Here is a 23329-nt window from a genome sequence, read left to right on the forward strand (position 1 = left end):
AAATTAAACGGGAAAATATGAAAATCATGGTTGGTGATATCAAAAATAAGGTGGAATATTGGAGTTAACTTGTGGTATGTTATGTTTTAGGTTTGAACCTGCCATTGATGGTGATGGGAGTTATGTTAAACACATTTGGGGAAAATTAAGGGTAGTTAAGATAGCACAGAACACCAAAATAATTTTTCTAATTCGATTTTGTCACAAGCGGAGCAAAGACAAAGCAATGGAAGATGGAGTCAAGCTGTTTGAAAAAAAGCCAATTATACTAAAAGCTTAGAGGTATGGGATGGAAATGAGTAAAGTATTGGTTGACAAAGTCCCAATATTGATACGACTCCTGGAACTTGATTTGAAGTATTGGGGAAAGGGTGTACTTACAAAAATATCAGGGCTCATTGGCAAGCCTATCAACACTGATGATGTAACTACAAGTAAATAAAAGCTTATGTATGCTAAAGTAATGGTAGAGGAATCTCCAAATCAGAAGTTTCTTACTGAAGTAATATTCAAAATTGAGGTGGGAAATATTGTAGAATAGAAAGTCGAATATGAATGAAAGACAGTGTTGTGTGTATAATATAAGAACTATGGGCATGGACAAAGTGTGTGTAGGAAAAAGGCTAAAGAAAAAGGTGATATAACAAGGAAAACAACCCACACCAAAAGGGGAGATAGCAAAGGAAAAATGATAAAAATATCTAGGGGGTAAAATGCCCAAGAAGATGCATAACATGAAAAATAATTAAGTAACCATAAGAAATACATATGCTGCATTGCCAGGAAAATGAGAATACAAAAACAACTAACATCACTAAAAATAGTGGAAATTAGGACATTATAGATAATAGAAGAGGGTTGAATATGTTGAAAACTAGAACAACTGATAAAGAAGAAGCATGTGGGGATAAAACAGAGCAAAAAAGGGGGAAGCCTTCCGTCATGATGGATAGTATTGGTTTTTGGAACACCAAAGAATTAAACATACCATGCAAGTAGGAAGATATGAATCTCTACTTGCACAACAATAAAAATAGACTAGTTATGCTCCTAGATACTAAGGTTAAGAAGCATAAAGCTCAACATACTTTAATTAACTTGTGTCTGTGAGGGAAGGGGGCATTTTGTACAAACCTCTCTAAATGAGGTAAAATCTAGGTATTGTGGAAACCTCACATACATAATGTAAATGTGGTACATGTGAAAACACATATCATCAACTATGTTGCCATACATAAAGGGACAAAATATTCATTTTAAGCGACTGTCATATATGGATGTAATGATCCAGCACTTAAAAGGTACATGTGTAAGGAACTGAAAGCTTTCTATAACATAATTTAAGGTGCTTGGGTGATAATAGGGGACTTCAACTTTATGATATGTCACGACCCATCTTTTCAGGTCATGATGGCGCCTACCATAACCCACCAGTAGGCAAGTCAACCTGTAGTCCGGAACGTTTAGTAACGGACTACTTAATAACATAAGAAAAAGAATGCAAAATATATGAGATAAAGATCAATACATATATGAATACCAAAGTCTGGTGGTATCAATACAAGTTCTTCTAAACATAATAAGAGTACAAAAGTGATATATCAAGGAGAAATACACTGATTCAACTTACCTCTGAATACAACTTAGAGGCTAGTATAATACATAGGAGAGAGATAAGTAATACTCTGAATGTCAGGAGCTTACTCTAAGTCTCCAAATCAGGGGTGCTCCACACGATGCACACATCGACAGCGATAACTCGTACTATGATCTATAGACTGCAGAGGTGTAGTATGAGTACCAAACAAATGGTACTCAGTAGGCAACTGCCAACTGAGCTCCAAAGATAAAGTAGATATATACAATATATAAACAGAATAGAAAATACAACCAAGAGTCCATAAATCATGTAATAAGTCAATGAGAATAACAAGGGATAACTATCCTATTCATGTCCAAGAGTCTAACATAATAAGACTAAGGAAGTATCAAGGTGAACTATCTTATTCTAGCTACATTTAATATATGCCAAAGCTATACAGTATATCCCAGGTGAATATATAGATAAAGAGCAAAAGAAAGATATATTGTAATATACAAGGCGAAGGAATGACTACACAATATAAACAATGAAGAAAGGGATATTCGATAGTACTATGACTAGATATATATATATATATATATATATATATATATATATATATATAGGAGGTCATCTCAACATAACCTACATCTTCATGTTCTCATTTTAAGACCTTATTATAATGATCTCAGGATTCAATACCAACATACTCAGGATTTTTAATCCATATGGCTAGACATAGAATAATCGTGCATAGTAATGCAATCATAAATGGCAAACGCCGAAGACATACCTTAATCCCAATACTAAAACCATGACCAATCTGTCATAAGCTAGCATAATAATAATCATAACCATGATAATAACAATATCAATAACATCGTAAATAACCGGCTACTGCGGACAACCAAATACCTAGCCTAGCCTATGTGTACCCCTACCGCCCTAGATTTTGAAGGTTCAATCAACAAACAATAACACAAGACATATTCTTTACCCATATTTATGCAACCGTCCCATACCGGGTGATAGACATAGGTGCATACTGGTGATAGGCATTGCGCATGCAGGTATGAATGTAAAATATACCATTAATATCACAATACATCATAACTGTCTTCATCAGGACTATCATCATCGTCATCAACCTCCGTCCTCACCGGGTATCAATATTATCTCAATAGTATCCTCCGGCCTTGTCGGATATCAATGTATCATCATAACTCTCGACACATAAATATAGCCATATAATAAGTGCACAGATGCAATCCGATATACTCGTAACTGTAAAGATGTCTAACTTTTCAATACATCCCAACTACTTGTTATTAACTAACCAACACTTATTATTATTAAACCGCTAGTTCGCTAGTCATCACATAACCTCCAGTTATTAGCCTAAACGTTATCCTTCATAATAATCCTTGTTCACGAGATAACAACTAACCACTATTCATTTAACAGCCAACGTCTAACATCTAGTTTAGGTTCATCATTAGACCAAAAACCGTCATTTATCCACTATTCATTATTATCAACTATTCATCTTATTTTTGTTAATCATTACTAGACAACACATTACAACTTGTCGCCTAACCATCTTTTATTAAATGACATCATTCATTAACTGACCATCATTAGCTACCATGTTCCAACTAAGCAAGATTCATTAAATAATACATTAGCTTCCTAGCCATCAAGTGCAATAGTTAGCTAATAGACAATTAGTTACCACATAGCTTAATCGTCTAACAAGAAGAAAAACCATAAGATTATATTTCGGCTATAATTACATCATTTATAATGGTAAATATTTATGAACGTATCAAACCTGTGCATCTCATCACCAGTATACAAACGTATCAAACCATAAGCATCATACCGCATCTTCCTCCGTCCCTTACCGGAGAGATGTGTATATAAACATATACATATTTATATTCCTAAATCGCAATCACATAATTCACAATGATAAATACTTATTGGATATTTAATGAGTACCACAACACGGCTCTTGGTCCATTAATTTATCCGAAATAATTAAAACATCTTAATCATGGCCTTAGGCCCATATACATATCTGGGACTCATATCAATAATCATACTTATAAATCGTAGCATATCTATAATCATCTCACATATAGGAGGCATCTCACATCTAGGAGACATAATATCAACAAGCATATCGCCTCTATTAGACATCTCATATCTATAGGTTATGCATCATGACCAAGAGGAAAATCATCTCTATAAGCTCAATAATCATAACTAAGAAGAAAATCATATCTATGGGCCAAATATCATAACTAAGAGAAAAATGCATCTCTATAGGTAAAATATCATAATTAAGAGAAAAATGCATCTCTATGGGCCAAATCTCATAATTCAGAGAAAAATACATCTCTATGAACAAAATATCATAATTAAGAGAAAAATGTATGTCTATGGAAAAAATATCATAATTAAGAGGTAAATGCATCTCTATGGGCCAAATATCATAATAAAGAGAAAAATGCATCTCTATGGGCAAAATATCATAACTAAGAGAAAAATGCATCTCTATGGGCCAAATATCATAATAAAGAGAAAAATGCATCTCTAAGGGCCAAATATTATAATAAAGATAAGAATGCATCTCTAGGGGCCAAATATCATAATAAAAGAGAAAAATGCATCACTATGGGAAAAATATCATAATAAAGAGGAAAACACATCTCTATGGGCAAAATACATAATTAAGAGGAAAGTGCCTTTCTATGGGCCAAATATCATAATAAAGAGGAAAATGCATCTCTAGGGGCCAAATATCATAATAAAGAGGAGAATGCATCTCTAGGGGCGAAATATCATAATTCGACGAAAATTATCATAATTTATCAATTCACCAAGTAATTCTCATAAATAAGGCTTATTAGTCTCAACTAGGTCTACTATCCACAACTAAGCTCACAAGGGCTAATACAAATCTTGGCCTAAGTGGGCCGGATGATCCCACTTCTAATCCATAATTAGGCATACTGTGCTCCAAACTATGCTAAGGTATCTAGTTCATCGTCTATATGTCAAGCAAGCCATATTAACACCTAAGATGGTAACTTCGACTAGAAACAAGGGTACTCAAGTCAACTCTACCAAACTTATGGTTCCAAAACTATCACACTAGTCCAATAAGGATAAATATACAAATCATGCTTCAAATGCTAAAACCATATTTCGAGCATAACATTATATCATATTCATGCTACAAATTTACCCAAACTAGGGAGAAGGTAATAGGATTCTACAAGCGTATTAAGTAATTCAACCTACAAGTCAAAACCCCCCATCTAATCCCCAAACTTATATTTATAATCAATACTAAGTCATTCTATCCAATAATAATCTTAACATTCACATTCACACGCAATATATATCATACATCATTCATGAAGAAGAGTAGACAGAAGCCTACCTTAAGGCTAAACCACAAAATCACACTTCACGCACCACATGCTCGTCTTCACTTCACAATCCCCAAAATACCATCAAACTATTAAAAATATAATCTACGCATCAATACGAGTCTAATGATACCTATATTGCACTATTGTGCTTTGGGTCCAAAAATGATACCAAAAAGTCCAAGTAAGTCCCACGTACAAAAATCGTATTTTCGAGGTCAACCCAATGCTCATCTATCACCAAGGAAGCATAACTATCATTTGATGGGTGAAAAAAAAATGAAATTTGGGTCTAAATCAAGCCCTTAGCTAAATTGGGGTTTTGGGTCAAGAACAATGAAATTCACCAATAAAGTGATGAAATCTTACCTTAATCCGTATGATAATCATGATAAAAGATGTTTACCAAGCTCCCTAGAAATCCACAAGACTCAATTTTGAGTTATCATACCTATTTAGGGTTTTAGGTTCTCAAATGTGAAAGAACAATCCCTAAAATCGCGACCTTGGGTCTATTTATAGACCCCTTCGGCGAACAGACACGGTACCCTGTGACAGCAAAGTCAAAAACTTATTTTTCACCCTCGGAACTCATCCAGGACCTAAAATATATGATCCAATAGTGAAATTTGAGTGTAAACCACAATTAAAATCCATTGGAATCATCAAAACCTCCATAAAAGGTCGTTTCGGAAAAAAGTGGGGCCCACATATATAGTTTGAATTTTATGACTTTCTGACTGATAGGTCGAAATGAGCTCAGTTTCATTGGGATCCAAACCAAAGGTCTACCCAGAATAAAATTGATATTTTAGATATGCTGGTGCAGCCAAAATTTTCATCCGCGATCGTTTCACTGAAGTTTTTAATTGGTGGCCATTTGGAACCAACGAAGACTTCTAAACAAAGAGTTGACTCTAAAAACCAAATGAACTGCCCGGTAACCAAATCCTCATTCCCAGCAAGTCATAAATGACATGGGACAACTATGGAGAAGCTCAAACGGTGAAGATAAGTATAAATGTGGAAAATGACCTAAAGGGTCATTACAAGATAATAGAGATGGAAGAATTGGAAGCCCAACAAGACTCTAAAATCAGAGAATTTGAACACTGAATTGATGTTTGTGAAGTGCAAGACCTAAAATCCTCTAAGAATTTTACACTTAGAACAACAATCAAGGAGAAAAATATGGAATGTATAGTAAAATAGATAGGGTCTTAGTAAATAGAGATTGGATTACTATCTTGCTCTAGTAAAATAGATAGGGTCTTAGTAAATAGAGATTGGATTACTCCTGCTTGATTCAGAAGTATATTTTAGGACATATGGTGTATATGATCACTATCCAACTATTAGAAATTGGTACAAAGCAGACAAGGTGAAGCCAAGATTTAAATACTTTAATATATGGAGCATAGACCCACATACCAAAAAAAGTAAAGGAAATATGGGACAAACCAATTCAATGGGTAGAGATGTACAAGTTAGTAGGGAAATAGAATAGATAAAAAGCATTTCTCAGGGAGTTAAATAGAGAAGAATTCAGTGATATAGAGAGAAAGGTGAGCAAGTTCAACACAAGTTAAATCGGTCTCAAATGCAACTATAAACTGATCCACTGAACCAGCAACTAATAGGTAAAGAAAAAGAGAGTACTACAGAGGTACTGAAATGAAATAAAGGTTGCAATTCTTATAGAAGAAAAGTAAGTTCACTAGCTCTAATATAGAGATCATAATTCAAAATTTTATTATCAAATATTAAAAATAAAAAGATGTACTAATTGGATAGTCACAATCAATGATATTTAGGGTAATGTACAAACTAACATGGATAGCATTGCATTTATCTTTGTGGACTTTTATCACAACTTGCTAGACAAGAAAAATATTGAAAAAGATGTTTTATCTAGTGAGGTGGTTAAGAGGAGACCCTTAGTAACTGATTTTGAAAGAATGATGCTAAAAGCACTTGTAACTACACTAGAAGTAAAATCAGTACTCTAGCCTATATCAGAAGATAAAGCCCCAGACCCAGAAGGATATGGTAGTCATTTCTTCAAAGATGGGTGCAATATGGTGCAAATAGATATAGTTGCAATGGTGATGGAATACTTTAGAAATGGGAGGATGCTAAAGGCATGGAATATCGTAGTTGTGACCAGATACCTAAAATAGAGCATGCAGAAGAAGTTGGGGATTACAAATAAGTAGTTTGTTATAATACAAGCTGCTGAAATAAGCTAATCTTGGTGCTACCCAACATAATCTCATGGAATTAAAGGGTGTTTGGAGCAAAAAGAAGTTTGCACAAAATATCTTAATTTGACAAGATTTACTAAGATTGTAAACATAAAGCAGGCTAAAAAAAGTTGCTAAATTAAGGTGGATCTCAGGAAAGCATATGACAGAATTGACTGGGGATTTGTTAGAGAAATGTTACATGTACTATAATGACCCTTCAGGTTATTTTTTCGTACTGTCCACTTATGTTTTCTGTTAGATCTTTTCCATAGCTACCTCAAATCATTTATGACTAGCTGGAACAGATTGTTTGGTTACCAAGCAGTTCATTTGATTTTAGGAATAATTCTCCATTTAAAAGTCTTTGATGGTTTTGAATGGCTGCCAAGTGAAAACTTCAGTTAAACAACCTCAGATGCAAATTCTGACAATGCCAGCAGCACTAAAATATTGTTTTTAGGCTAGAAAGACCCTTGCTTTAGATTCCAAGACACCTGAGTTCATTTCGACCAATTGGTCGAAAAGTGAGAGAATTGATAAACATGGGTATGGGGCCCATAATTGGTCTAAATAGACTTAGATGGAAAATTTTATTTTAGCAGTGCATCTAGAATATTAAATTTCGTGGGTTTACAGAGTTTATTTGTGATAAACGGAGTTCGGATGAGTTCGGGAGGTCAAAACAAGTTTTGACATTGTGGACACCTTTAACTGCGATCAAGGTACAATAAATAGCCCCCTTGGTTGCAAAATTGACCATTTTCATTCCTCATTGAGCCCTAGAAGTCCTAGAATGATAGATTAACTATAAATTGATTCTTGAGGGTGAGTTAGTAGCTTGATCAACATATATTTTTGTGATTAACAACAAATTAAAGGTATGAATCCTTTCTTTTCAAGCTTTAATTTCTTGAATTTTGAAAAAAAAATTGCTTGATGGCTTGATTTTAGCCCAAATGTGCTTGGTTTTCCCTTAATTCTTTAGGGTTATGATTCCCTAGTGGTGCATGAACATTGGATTGGTCTTTAAAACGTGTTTTCCATATATGAGACCCACTTGAGGATTTTGGTGTTGTTTGTACACCTAAAGAACAATGGTGTAATATGGGTATTGAAATTATAATAATGATCTAGAGATTGTGTTTTTGATAGCTTGGCACCTTGAAGAATCTTCTCAAGAAAAAGATCAAAGGTTAGTGGTTCGTGGGCTTTCTTTGGATTTGAGGTAGGTTAGGCTTACTTCTTATTAGATTGAGCTATGTCTTGATATAATTGTGATCTCTTGTTAGATTGGGATAGTTTTTAAGTATTGTATTGATGAAATTGAAGACTTGGGTTAGTGGGACCAATTAAACTATATGAATTTTAAAAGTTGTAAAGCTTGGCTTATTTCCCATTATATTAGGTAGAATAGACTTCATTACTCATGTTTAGTATAAGAATGCCTTAGAATACTCAAACATATATATAATGCTCTAGTTTCTCATACTTAGAGTAAATTTACCTTAATTTGTTATACTAGGGAATATTGCCTTGGTTCCATTGGACTTAGTAAAGGTGCTTGAGTAGAATATCTACCTTTGGTCTTATGGTGGCTTGCCATATATCTAAGATTTGATTTGGATACCTTAGCCTAGTATGGGTAGAAATTAACTTAGAATGAATTTTGGGGATTTAGATGTGGTCTTGTTGACCCACCTTAAAGCAAGACTTGTGATTAGTTCCCTTAAACCCTTACACCTAGTAAATGACTAAAGAGTGCCTTTTTGAGGTAATTTTGATGATTCTTTGTACTTGTTGGTTATGTGGAATGGCATTGAGCATGATGCCCAAGTAATTATGTCTTTGTATGCCTTATTGGCTAAAGCTTATGTCAAGCTATTAATTATGTTATTACGATTATCTATTGGTTGGGCTAATGAAGGTGTTATTAAATGAACCCTTGTCTATAACATAGCCTAAGTCATAAATGATATTATTGACCACGCTATGGATAAATTATAGATCAAGTAATGCTTTAGACATTATTCATACTAATTATAAAATATCTTTAGGTCAATAGTAGGCCAATAAATATTCTACTAATAGGCCATTGTTCATGATATTGCTTATGGTTATGCCCAGGGTCTAAATGACTAAATTATGGTTTTTGTAATGATGAGTCCTTGATTATATTCTTGATTAATCCATCATTTAGGATAGTGTTTGAGCCGTTAATTCTATCATTGCCCAACTTATGATCATGCTTAATAGTTATGCTAATAAATTGTATTGAAAATCTTTCTTATTGTCTATATTGGAAATTGTGATGTTAATGGTGTTAAAAGGAATGCTTATTGACTATGCGAAAAGATACTCTATATATTATGTTGGAATCATGTTATGCTTTGTCTAGTAACCCAACTTGTGATTATGTTAGAAAGCCTTGTTGTTGCTAATATTATAGTCATGATACTAAGGGTTCTAAAAGGTATATTTATTGACTACATGAGAAGCTATGCTACAAACCATGTTGAACTCGTTAATTCTTTGTAATACTCATGCTATATATATATTCACATATTTATTAATAAATTATCCTCAACGACGAATGATGGGATATAAAGGTATGCTCCTCCTTACTTCTCTTTTACTTTAGCCATCGTGGGGCTTGCACTTTACTTCAGCCGTCGTGGGGCTTGCACTTTACTTTAGCCCTTGTGGGTCTAGTCAATTACTTTAGCCCTTGTGGGGCTTGTTCTTTATTTTTGATATTGATTTCCTATTATGATTATATTGTGATGATATGATGATACCCGATAAGGTCGGAGGATATGTTGATGACATTGATACCTGGTTTGAATATGAAGGATATGTTCATAATATTGATGCCCGATTTGAGTGTGGATGATATGTTGATAATATTGATACATTGTTTGATTTCGTAGAAGATGTTGATGATATTGATACCTGGTTTGATTACAAAGGATATGTTGATGATATTAATACCCGATTTGAGTCCAGAGGATATTATGATGATATATTGATAACCTGAAAGTCCAAAGGATATTATGATGATTATTGATGCCCGATAAGTCCGGAGAATATCAAGATAATATATTGATGCCCAATAAGGCCAGAGGATATTAGGATGATATATTGATGCCTGATAAGGCCGGAGGATATTATGATGATATATTGATACTCGACAAAGACGAAGAATATTATGATGATATATCGATAATCGATTCAAGTTCAAAGAATATAATGATGATATGATAATTCCCGATAAGGTCGGAGGATGCGATTATTGATGTGCCTATGTGTGCACCTACCGGTTGAATCTGGTTTGCCCTATGTATGGAAATTATATGTTTATTTATGTTCTTGTGTAGCTGGATATAATATTGATATTAGAGATGTCGGTTATAGTCTTCTAGTAGGTTGAGGTATAAAATGGTATAGCTGTTGATTTAACGAATAAAATATGCTTAATGGTGGATATTACTTGAGCGGCTAATAGTGACTAATGGATTTGTGAACCTTAGTGGTAAAGAGGACTAGTAGCATTGATAGATATTAATAAGGATAATTATTTCAATATGGGGGTTAATGTTAATGGGTTTAGAGATGGTGATGATTAGTTGCTATTGATAACTAAGTTTATGATGTTGATTAATTGTTTAATAAGGATTTGTGAATTGATGATGCTAATTAATAAGAGATGTTAGTTGAGAGATGAATAAGTGTATTCATAGGGATTAGGGGTTTTTGGTTAAATGGTGACTAGTGGGATTATGTTGGCTTGAAATGAATACGTGTTAATTGAAGAATACGGTCTAGTGGTGAATCTTGACTAGACGCTACTTTTGATAAATGAGTAAATAATGGTTAGTCATTGATCCATGAATAGTAACTCAGTGATGAATAGTGGATGGATAATAATTAGAGGTTATATGATGACTAGTAAGTAATTGGTTTAGTATTAAGTGTTGGCTAGCAAATAATGAGTGAATAGGGTGTAATGATGAGATATGTGCCTATATGGTGGTATGGTTACGGTTACGTGTATATTGGTGTATGTTACTCAATTATGATTATTGGTGATGATTATGAATATTGGATAATGATTGTTTGATGGAAATTGAGGAAAACTATTGATAATGAGAAAGTTTCTTACCGAATTAACTCATTGCGTTAACTTCGGGTTATGATATTGGCTTACCTACTAGTGAAAATTGGTAGCTACCATCATAACTCGTAAATCGGATTGTGAAATGCACTTAACTTCTCACACTAGTTTATCAGGTAGGTCATGAAGTGCTTAACAACTACGTAGTTTACGCTTGCATTAAATGGAGGACTATATGGAAAATTTAAGGGAAAAAAGGACTTACACAAGGAGATCTCACATCACCCTTTATCTTTTTTATTTGTATGGAATATTTTACAAGGTTAATGTCTATGGCTGCAAGTATGGAGGTGTTTGAGTATCATCCGTAACATATAAGCCTGCAGCTTACACGCTTGTATTTTGCAGATGATGTGCTGCTATTCTGTAAAAGGGAATTTAGGTCAATACTACTACTGCTGAGAGCTTTCAGAAGTTTTTCTCTGACATCTAGTCGACAAATAAATGATGCAAAACCCCGCATCTATTATGCCAATAGAGAGCCTCAATGTGTAGCTGATGTATGTGAACTAATAGGATATTAGAAGGGGGTAGCCATTTAAATATTTAGGAGTCCTCATATCAGCTAAGAAACTATCAAAAGTAGACTGTGAAATACTAATGGATTAGTTGGTTGCAAGGATAACAAGTTGGGGATCAAAAAATCTATCATATGCAGGGAGAGTGATGCTAATTAATGCAGTATTATTAAACCTACATAGCTATTGGTCCACTATGTTCTTACTGCCTAAATAGGTGCTTAAAGGGATTACAGCAGTGTGTAGGAACTTTCTGTTATTTGGGTAAGTATACACCAACAAGACACCCTTAATAGCATGGATCTTGTATGTAGAATAAAGAGAGAAGGAAGATTAGGGTTTACGGAATGCAAAAATTAGAATGAGGCAACTGCTGACAAGTAAGTATGTGTGGAATTAAGCTCAAAAGGCAAACAATTTATGGGTCATATAGATAGACTATGTATACCTCAAAGGAAAAGACGGGGTGGAGATAAGAAGTACCTCAGGATACTAGCTGGTGCTGGAAGAAAATTTGCCATCTAAGGGACAAGTATGCAGCTGGTTAAATCCAGAATAGGTATCTTACAACTGATGGTAAGTACATAATGAGTAGTGATTATAAGTGGAGGAAAGGAGTGCAGAAAAGCAGGGGCGGCTCAACCTTTATGAAAAAAAGGCCACCGGCTTAGGCCCTCAAATTTGAGAGGCCTCATATTTATTAGCAATAATAGATTACTGATTTTTTTAAAAAAATATTAAATATTATTAGTAAAAAAAAAAATTTAATAAAAAGAAGAAAAAAATTCTTTTGGTAAGCAAGAAAAAAATTATTAGAAGAAGTTTGATATATCTAGAGTACTAAAGAATAAATGCATTGATTATATAATTAATTTAAAAAGAATTATTAGAAAAAATCAATTATATAATTTTTAACATAGATTTATAAAAAAAAACTCTTAAAACCTTGAGGGCCTCCGTTCGGTTTTGATCTTAGGCCACAAATATGCTTGAGTCGCCCCTACAACAAAGTTGGCCATAATGGAGATTGGTATGGAATTAAGGGATATTACCTACGCATAGCTTTATATACTGGTTGATCATGCATGGGAGGATATTAACCAAGGATCTATTGCTAAGAATGAACATAGAGCTGGATGATAAATGCCTCATCTGTGGAGATGCGAACGAAACTATTGAACACCTATTTTTTGAGTGCACATACTCAAAGATATGCCAAAATAGGTTGCTCCGGTGGTTAGGTAAAGGGGTCTGCAGGCTTGATATCAAGGGTATATGGGGGCGATTGGATAGATGCACAGAAGAAAAAGGGAGCAAAGAGATAGTAATGGCAGCATTAGTATGGTGTACAGAATTTGGAAAGCAAGGAATACAATATAGTGGGAATCAAAGTTGAAGGGGCCGGAAGGGATGCAGGAGCAAATCGTTCAGGAGTGCAAGCATAGCAAAAAGTTCTTTTTAATAGGAAACAAAGCAATAGATACAGAGAATGGATAGAAAATTTTTTAAAGTGAATAGAACTTGTACAGAGTTTGTTTTCTTTGTTTTTGGTAATTACCGTATTGAGGCTTGAGAAGATTAATAAAAACTTTATTAACCAAAAAATAAAAGAAAGTGTCTATTATAACAATTTGAAGTTTTGAAATAATTTTGAACTAATGAAATAATTTTTGTGACTATTTAATTATTAATAGCTAAAATAAGTCAATAATAATAATTTATTGGGAAAATGCTCTATTACCACTTTGAACTATACATGAAAAAGCCAAGACACACCCGGACATTAGGAGGGTCCTATTACCTCTGGACTAATTAAAATCTTATTTTTGACAACCTTAGTGCCTACGTGGCACATACCTGGCACACACGTGTGCCTATGTGGACCCTTCAATGTGTTGTACCACGTATGTACCATGTAGGCACTAAAGTTGTCAAAAATACAGTTTTAATTAGTCTAGGGGGTAATAGGACCCTCTTAAAGTTCGGATGTGTCTCAGCCTTTTTGCGTATAGTTCAAGGTATAAATAGAGTATTTTCTCTAATATATTCAATGAACTTCACACAGTAGATTCTATAAAGAGATGGTATCTATTCAATTTTTCTCTTACCGCATTAAAAAAGAGAGATCGTTTTTAAAATATTTTAGATGAAATAATTAATACAAAATCATTTGACCAAACTTATATTGCACAACTACTAATATAGCATTCCTTAATTTTGTTAAATAATTAAACAGTTGACGGCTCATACAAAATCTATTTAGTGGAATCTGCAAAGTTCAACATATCAATCCCTAGATACTAGGGGGTTTGGATTGTAGGTGACAAAAGAGTTTTAAAATGAGGTGTAGGTGACACAAGTCTTAATAATTGAGTGGAGGTGACAATTACTTTATTATGGATTAAGAAAGTTTGATAAGTTTGAGAATAGCCCACAAGTTTTTAAATTTACACTTTGATCCAAATATTTACCTAATAAAATGGGAAACGGAGGGGGAAAATGCACCATTCTCTCTCTTCTCATCCATTGTTGTTTTCTCTCTCTTAGCGATTTTTATTTTTCATTGTTGTTGCTCCTTTATTCATCATTTTCTGCTTCATTATCATCATCTTCTACTTCATTATCATCTTCATCTTTTTCTTGTTGACCATTGTCGTTGTTGTTGTTGTTGTTGTTGTTACCGCTACTGTTGCTATTTGACCAATTTCTTGGATCAAATTTTATTTCGTACATCACTTTCCACTTTGGCATTACTTCATAGGAGACTTTGGTAAGTCAAATTATGATTTTTAGTTAAATTTTTCATCTGGGTAACTGCTATTATGCTATTTTTCCAACAATGGATAGAACACAATCATGAATCCAACATAAGATCTATCTGTTTAAAAAAATAAATCATCTGTTGCGACAGATTGACATCTGTTTCAACGGAACATTGATATGTTGGATTTATATTTATAGTTCTATAGGCCGTAACATGAATTGAAAAGATGGGTCATATGATGCAACAGATGATTTATCTGTTTAAATAGATTAGTTATCTGGTGCAACGCGATAAATATTTATTGCAACAGATTATTAACCTGTTGCAACAGAACCTAAATTTGATTTCAACAAACGTGTTATCTATTGCAACAGGGTAAATATTTATTGCAATAAATTATTAAACTATTGCAACATAACTCGAACTCGATTCCAACAGACGTTAAATACCTATTGCAACATATTAGTAACCTGTTGCGATAGAACCTGACCTCGATTCCAACATATCATAGTCTGTTGGAACATGTAAGTCATCTGTCAGAACAGGTTAATTATCTGTTGGAACATGTCACTCATCTGTTGGAATCATCTTCAAAGGTGCGGCAGTACTTTAACATCAATCCCAACAGATATATGGTCTGTTGCAATATATGTTTCACCTGTTACAACAGATGAATCATCTGTTGAAATCAGCTTCATGAGGGTAACATGAATCCCAACAGGTAAATAATCTATTGCGAATGATTACACATCTGTTGGAATTCATTTATGGCACTCTGAAATCACTATTAACTTCTTTTAACAAATGACTTTATTTAGGTACCACTAATGGAGGGATCAATAACAATAGGGATGATTTTCATGGTTAATGGATCAAGAAGAGAAATCAATATGGTTGGCATTGGAATGAGGGTGAAATGCTAGAGATGATTGCTATGACAGTCCAAAGTGATATTTCGTATGATGATTTTGTGAACTTAATCATCTGTTATTGTGGAATGAATTGTCAATCAGAAGAACTCGTCATCAGCTACATGCATAGCTCTTTTAAAAATCAGAGGGTACTTTCTTTCAAGATAACCGATCAGGTTCGATTGTGTGCTTATCTTAGTAATTTATCCAGGCCGGTGTTAAGGGTGTACTTGGTTGAAAAGATGAGAGAGAATAAGAACCAGAACGTAGAAGAAGAACAACAACAAGACATCTTTAATGGTAGGTTGGATGATCTAGACATGAATAGTCCAGATGATAATCAAACACCTACGCCCATTGATGAAACCAATACGATGTGCAGTTCTTCTCAATCGACACAGTTTGGAAATCTTCAAGACGACGGGACCGTCTTTTTTATTGGAATGTCATTCAAGGACAACAATGAACTATCTACCACTTTGTTTATTTCTTGCTTGAAAATTTTTTTCAAAATAAAGAAGGTAATTAATTCAAGCAGTGTCTTTTGCTTCAAATGTGCTAATTCGAACTGAAAGTGGTGGTTGAGAGCGGTGAAGTACGTAAGTTCTGATAGATTCATCATTCATAAATATGAACAACATCACACATGCGGTTCAGGGAACATCTGGGGCCAAAATCCTCATGCCATAGCAAAGGTCCTCAGTGAATATTTCAGGAGTAGTTTCCCCGAAGGAAAAGACCCTTCAACAAGGATTATGGCCAATCAACTCCTTACGGAATTGGGTATCCTGGTTAGTTATTAAAATATATATACGGCCATAGGGATTGCCAAGGACTTGGTTAGGGGGACACTCGAGCATAGGTATGCAGTCCTGGATGCCTACCATTACATGATTGAGTCAACAAATCCCGAAAGTAAGACGACATTGCATCTTGATGAAAATGAAAGGTTCAATTACCTTTTGGTATCCTATGGTGACATTTCAGAAAGGTCATAGCCATTGACGGTACCTTCTTGAGGAGAAGGTATAATGGAGTTCTGCTAGCGGCGGTGGCACAGAATGCAAAGAATCACATTTTTCCTCGCTTTTTATGTAGAGGACAAGGAATGTGATGCCTCTTATGAATTTTTTTTGAACAATTGTGAAGCTGCATCAAAGATACCGAAGAGTTATGGTTTGTATCGGATAGGTATCTAAGTATTCCAAAGATGGGTTCACGTTTCTTCACTTCAGCTTACTTTGGTTGTTGCATCACGCATCTTAGAGAGAACATTCGGACCAACTATCATAATTAAATAGTCGTGACCCTTTCTTATAGAGTGGCTAAAGCATATAGTAGAGAGGAGTTTTTAGACCATTTCAATCAAATAATGGTGTGAATCCAAAGGTAGCCAAATTTCTCGTATGTGCCAATTTGGAGAGATGGACCCAAGTATTCTGTCAGGCAGATAGGTACATTCTTATCGATTCCAATGTCTTGTTTGAGTTATAAGTTTAGTATGATGTCGTACTAAGTGATTCTTTTGTATAGGTACAATATTATGACATCAAAAATAGCTGAATCGGTGAATTCATTATTTGGCAATGAAAGAGATTTTCCCATCAAGGCTATGTTTGAAAAAATAAGCCAGAAGTATCGCATATTTTTAACGAAAGGCCTGTGCAGTTCAAGTGCCAAAAATAAAGAACCCGATTTATTCTCGAAATTGAAAAAATAATATCAACGAACGTCAGTTTGGGGAATATATTATTACCTCATAAAATAGCAGATTACAAATTCAGTATCACCGGTCATGGTGATGTTGCCACGATCGTTCTTCAAATAATATCTTGTATATGTAGAGTTTTTGACTTGAAAAAAATACCCTGTCCATATGTTATGGTAGCGCTTTGAGATCAATACGGTCATAAATATGGAGCTCAAGTTTACGATAACTTTTCTCAATATTATTCAGTAGAAAAACATGAAATGGCATATAGTGGGCATATTACTTCGGTACCTTTCGAAGAATCTTGGGTTGTTCCTGCAGAGCTTATGGGGACATTAATACCTCCTCCATATATTGACCCAAGCACTATCAAACCTGGAAGAAAGTCATATAAGAGGAGGTGTGGAGTCAAAAAATTCTTTTCATCAAAAAGAAACAAGTGCTCCATATGTAAGTGCGCTGGTCACAAAAAAACTACATGTCGGGATCGTAATCAACATGATAATTTTAATTGCAGAAACTTGTATAGTTGTTTGTTGTGGACTTTTATATATTTAACTCATTATTGTGAACGTAATGTTATCATTCATTATATATAAAATATCTTTTTAATAACTTGTGCATCAATAAAAAGAGGTAAAATATGAACTAAACAATATAGCAGACCACAAGTATTTTTAACAGATTACCCATCTGTGGCAACAGATAGACATTAGCTGGAAGAACATAACACAGTTCTATAAAATTGAAAAGTTTTCCTTCAACAGATGATAAATCTGTCGTAACAGATGGATAATCTATTGATAGAAACCCAACCGATGACCAATCTGGTCTAACACATGGACCATCTGTTGAAACTCAAAAGGAAAAATTGCCATTACTACTAGATTCAAAATTGCTCCTTACCTCCAACCGTCGACATGTTAACATGTAAAATATTTTGAAGAAGAAATAGATGGAATAAAAATTAAATTAGAATTAAAAAGCCAAAGTCGACTAAAAATAATTTTTTTATTAAACGAAAAATAAAATACATTAGGTATAGATCTGGTACAGAATAATTAAAATACATATGCTAAAAAATACATTCTAATTATCATTAGCATCATCATCATCATTAACGACAGCCAGCCAATCAACTCGCAGCAGTAGGGCCCTAATCAGCCTCTACATCTCTCTAAACATTGTCGCTCTCACGATGACCAACTCCCTCTATAGGTTATTAACTTGCCTTTGAAGTTCCCGCATTGTGTCGCACAGAATAGCAATGTCCCAAACAGGATCAGTCATATCTAGAACACGCATGAATTGACAAATGTAAAGAAACGAGTCCAAATATAATACAACATAACTACAAACTGGTAGATTTACACTACAAAAAAACTTACCTCAACATAAAGGAATATGAACTTTGAAGATAAGTTGTTGAAGATGTCACACGAAAAGAAAAGATGCAAGAAATAAATAAAGTTTAGAGCAATAAAGATTAAGAAGGGACCTATTTATAGAGGATTGAATTTGGATGTATAAGGACAAAAGACATGTATGTTAAGCTTCATTGTCTTAATTACATTCAAACTGGTGGCATTTTTTTTTCTGTGAAAAGTTGCAACTTTTTGGTTACATTAATACTTCTTACCTTTTTAAAATGGTTTTGTGACTTGATAATAACCGTTATTATTGTGTTATTGCAACAGATGGTCCATTTGCCACAATAGATTTACCATCTATTGCAACATATAAATTATCTGTTGCGAAAAATAGACCATATGTTGGGGATGTTTTGATTTATTCTTACACAGATAAAGAATTTGATTCATCAGCTGTTTTGAATGTGTTTGATAAAAAGTCACCACTACCTCTTTGTTAATAGTCAGCACATGCATGCAGATGAATAAATAATATCTGGTCTATTACAATAGATTTATAATTTGTTGCAACATATGGATTATCTGTTGCGACAGATAAACCATATGATGGAGGAGATGTTTTGATTTCTTCCAACAGCTGATTCATCAATTGCAACAGATGGAGATTCTGATTCATCAGTTGTTTTGAATGTGTTAAGATAAAAAAGTCACAACTCTTCACACCTTTTTTTAATAGTCATTACATACGTGCAGATGAATAAACAATATTATAGTGTCTTTGATAGGGTAAGAGGAATAAGGTGTATTTAATGGATCCATTTTTATGTGTGGGAGTTACGTATTATTGATCAGTCTACCGTTACAGACACATATAAAGTGCAATGATTTTGTGAATACAGTTTTTTACCAATGAGACACTGATCCTTCAAACAAGATCCTGCATTGTAAAGTTTAGTTTGATAGAGGTGAACTGATAAGGCCGAAGGGTTCTAGACGGTAGTATTGATCCCCTATTACAATTTAATGACGGTCTATGCTCATGTTTTTGTGTCAATTTTGATTAAGGGTTCAAGTTTTTAGCAGCAGTGTAAATATCCAATAGTGATTGGATCAGTTTTAATGGTCCAATGGACTTTTTAAAGGGCCTCCAAAGCCTCGCACTGCAGCAAACAACGATGGGACCAATAGAAATTCCTCTATTCCAAATTTATATGGATGGATTGCTAGAGGATAATTTTATACAACAGAAGTTTCATGGGAGAATACCTGTGCGGGGAGGAGGAGGTGAAGAAGCCCATATATCATCTCAGACCTTATTTAACAGAAAACACAGGGTAGGAAGCAAGGAAATTCTAGTGAATCTGTCCAATGAAATTGACATGAGAAATGGAGAAACTGGATGAGCTTCAAATGTGGAAATGTTTCCAAATATAAAAATCCGTCATTCGTTAAAAAAAAGGAAAAATGGTCAAGGACTAGAGCTGGACACTTTGCTAGAGCTGCAACTAGTGAGCGTGGCCTCAATGAATACTCTCACAAAGTGCAGGACCAGAACTCTAAGGAATAAAGCTTCGCAAGCACAGGAAATTAATATGATTGTCTGTCAGAATTGAAACCTGAACAAACAACTCCTGAATTAAAAATAAGGGAAGCTAAGGTGTCAATTTCTGAAGTCTAACTTGCATGCCATGCCTTTTGTTTATGGTTATAATCATTTCTATGGAAGTATAAATAAAAAGGTATGAAGTTGGGAAGAAATCCCATGCCTTGTTATTTCCACTGCCTTTCCATAGAAGGCATGGGATGCATATTTAACTTGAGAAATTGCCACCTTGGCTTGATCCCGTATTTTAAATTCAGGAGTAGTTGGTTCATGTTTCAATTCTGATCGATAATCTTACCACCTTCCATGCTCATGAAGCTTCTTCCTTAGAGTTTTCGTCCTGCACTTTGTGAGAGTCTTTATTGAGGCCACGCTCGCTAATTGCAATCTCTAGAAAAGTGACCTGCTCTAGTCCTCTTGACCATTCTTCTTTTACTTCAACGTCTGATGGATTTTAATTTTTGGATACTCTTTCACATTCACAGCTCATCCAGGTTTTTCATTTTTCATGTCAATTTCATCAGCCAATTTCACTACACTTTCCTTCCTACCCTGTGTTTTCTCTTAAACAAGGTCTGAGATGATATATGGCCTTCTCAACCTCCCCCTTCCTACACAGGTATTCTCCCAAGCACCTACTATTGTATAATAGTCTCCTCCAATAACCCATCCATATAAATTTGGACCAAGGGAATTTCTATTGGTTCCATCAGTGTTTCCTGTAGTGTGAGGCTTCGGAGGCCTTTCAAAAAGTTCATTGAGCCATTAAATCTGGTCCAATCACTATTGGATATTTACACTGTTACCAAAAGCTTGAACCTTTCCCCAAACTTGACACAAAAACATGAGCATGAACCGTCATTAAATTATAACAGGGTATCAACACCACCTACTTGGTCACTCAGCCTTACCAGTTCGAACCTAAAAATCTTAACTGTAAAATGTCATATCTTGTTTTAAGAATTAACGCCTAATAGGTAAAGAACAAATATTCACAAAATTATTGTACTAAATGTGTGTTTTCATGATAGGTTGATTAGTAATACATACCTCCCACATATGAAGTGGTTCTATCTACAAGCAGCTTATTTCTCCGAACCCATCTTTGCTCTAGCCTTTAATGCTGATCAGGCAAAAATAAATCCAGTTTTACTTCCTTTTATCTACAAACAAGAGAAATACATTTGACGTCAAACAAGAGAAGAACAAAAAGAACATTACAAAAGGGTAACACAAAATTGAGCGAATCAACAGATGACCAATCTGATGTAATAAATTACCTATCTGCTCAACTGATGAGGCATCTACTGCAACAGATGGATGACATGTTACAACAAATAAGTCATCTGCTGGAATAAATCAAACCAGCCTTACTACTAGTTTGATTTCTTCAAATAGTTGTTCTGTCTGTACAAAAGGGTAACACAAAATAGAGTGAATCAACAGATGACCAGTCTTATGCAATAGATTACCCATCTGTTCAACCGATGAGGCATTTTGCAACAGATATAAAAACAACAGTTCATTTATTCAAGACTTAAAAGTCACCTTTCCTTCATTTTTCTCAATAAATATGAAACTAGTAAATGGGTAAATCATTAATAGCAATAGATGTAAATATCTAATTTAAATAACATACAAAGAAGAAGAAGACGAGATAGAAAGAGCAATAGTGAACCATACCTGTAATGTGAAAAAATCAAAGGATCAGAACATCCATTTTAGTCAAGAAAATATATTGATTGATTGAGATCCGAAAGGATCCTCATCCGAAAGAAGAGAGAAAAAAGAGGCAAAAAGGAAAGAAAGGGATAAAGAAGAAAGAGTGATAGATGAGTTGAGTTGAATCTTGAGTCTTACTTATGTCTAAAGGAGAGAGTATTCTTCTAGATATTGGTTTTAAATATGAATTAATAAATTTTGAGTTTTGAGGGGCACAAGGGATGGTGACATTGAAAAGACCAGATAAGACTACTCAGTCAGGAGATTTTTGAGTTATCCAAGTAATATTTTTTACCGCCTTAGTATTTTAACTTTTTTTTATCTCAGACAGTAAATACCTAAATTACTTTTAAAAAGAAGTTCTTAAAATATCTAAGTGCAACAGATAACAATTTTTTTTGAAATTTTTGAAAGCTCGGTCATCTGTCGCAATAGATACGTAATATGCTGCAACAAATGACTTAATCTGTTTGATTAAATCCAACAGAAAAGACGTCAATTATAACAGGTTGAATATTTGTTTTTATACAATTTCAATTGATTTCATTTGTTTGACTAATACCTTAAGGGATCGTTTGGTAGAGTGTATTGTAAAATATAATGCATGCATTGGTTAATGTGTGTTGCTAGTACCTTATTTGGTACAACTTTTTGCTTATGTATAACTTATGCAAGCATTAGTTATAATTATACGCTATTTCCTATGTATTATTAATACAAAGACTTTAAACACAAGCATTAACTTATTAAATGACCTTAATACCCCTCAGTTTTCCTCTCAAAATATTTCACCATTCCTTTTCCCACCATTTTAATTTGCACTAGTGAATCTTTTCAAAATATTTTAAAATTTCTTTTCCCACTATTTGAATTTACAACAGTTAATGGTTGATTTAAATAACTATAACATTTTTTTTCTTTGCTTCGAGAGTTTTTAAAAAGATTTTAACAAAAGAATTGAGACTATTTCTTAATTTTACATCTTGTATTTTATTTTTGTTTCGGCTATGTTAATCCATCGGTGCAATATTTTTACACGAAGATTAAGGTATTGCAAGTAATCCTAAACCTCTATATAATAGTTCAACAATATTGATTATGTTTGAAATAACAAAAGAACTTTGTTACAAAAAAGTGTACAAAATCAAAGAAGGGTATTTTTGTAAATAAACATTTCTTTTATAGAAATTATGTAAGATGTATTATTTCTTATACATCAAACCAAATAATTTATAATAAATAATACATTCATAACTAATACAAGCATAAATAATGCAAGTATTACTAATGC

This window comes from Capsicum annuum, chromosome 12 (genome assembly GCF_002878395.1).
Source record: "Capsicum annuum cultivar UCD-10X-F1 chromosome 12, UCD10Xv1.1, whole genome shotgun sequence".
Lineage (NCBI taxonomy): Eukaryota > Viridiplantae > Streptophyta > Magnoliopsida > Solanales > Solanaceae > Capsicum > Capsicum annuum.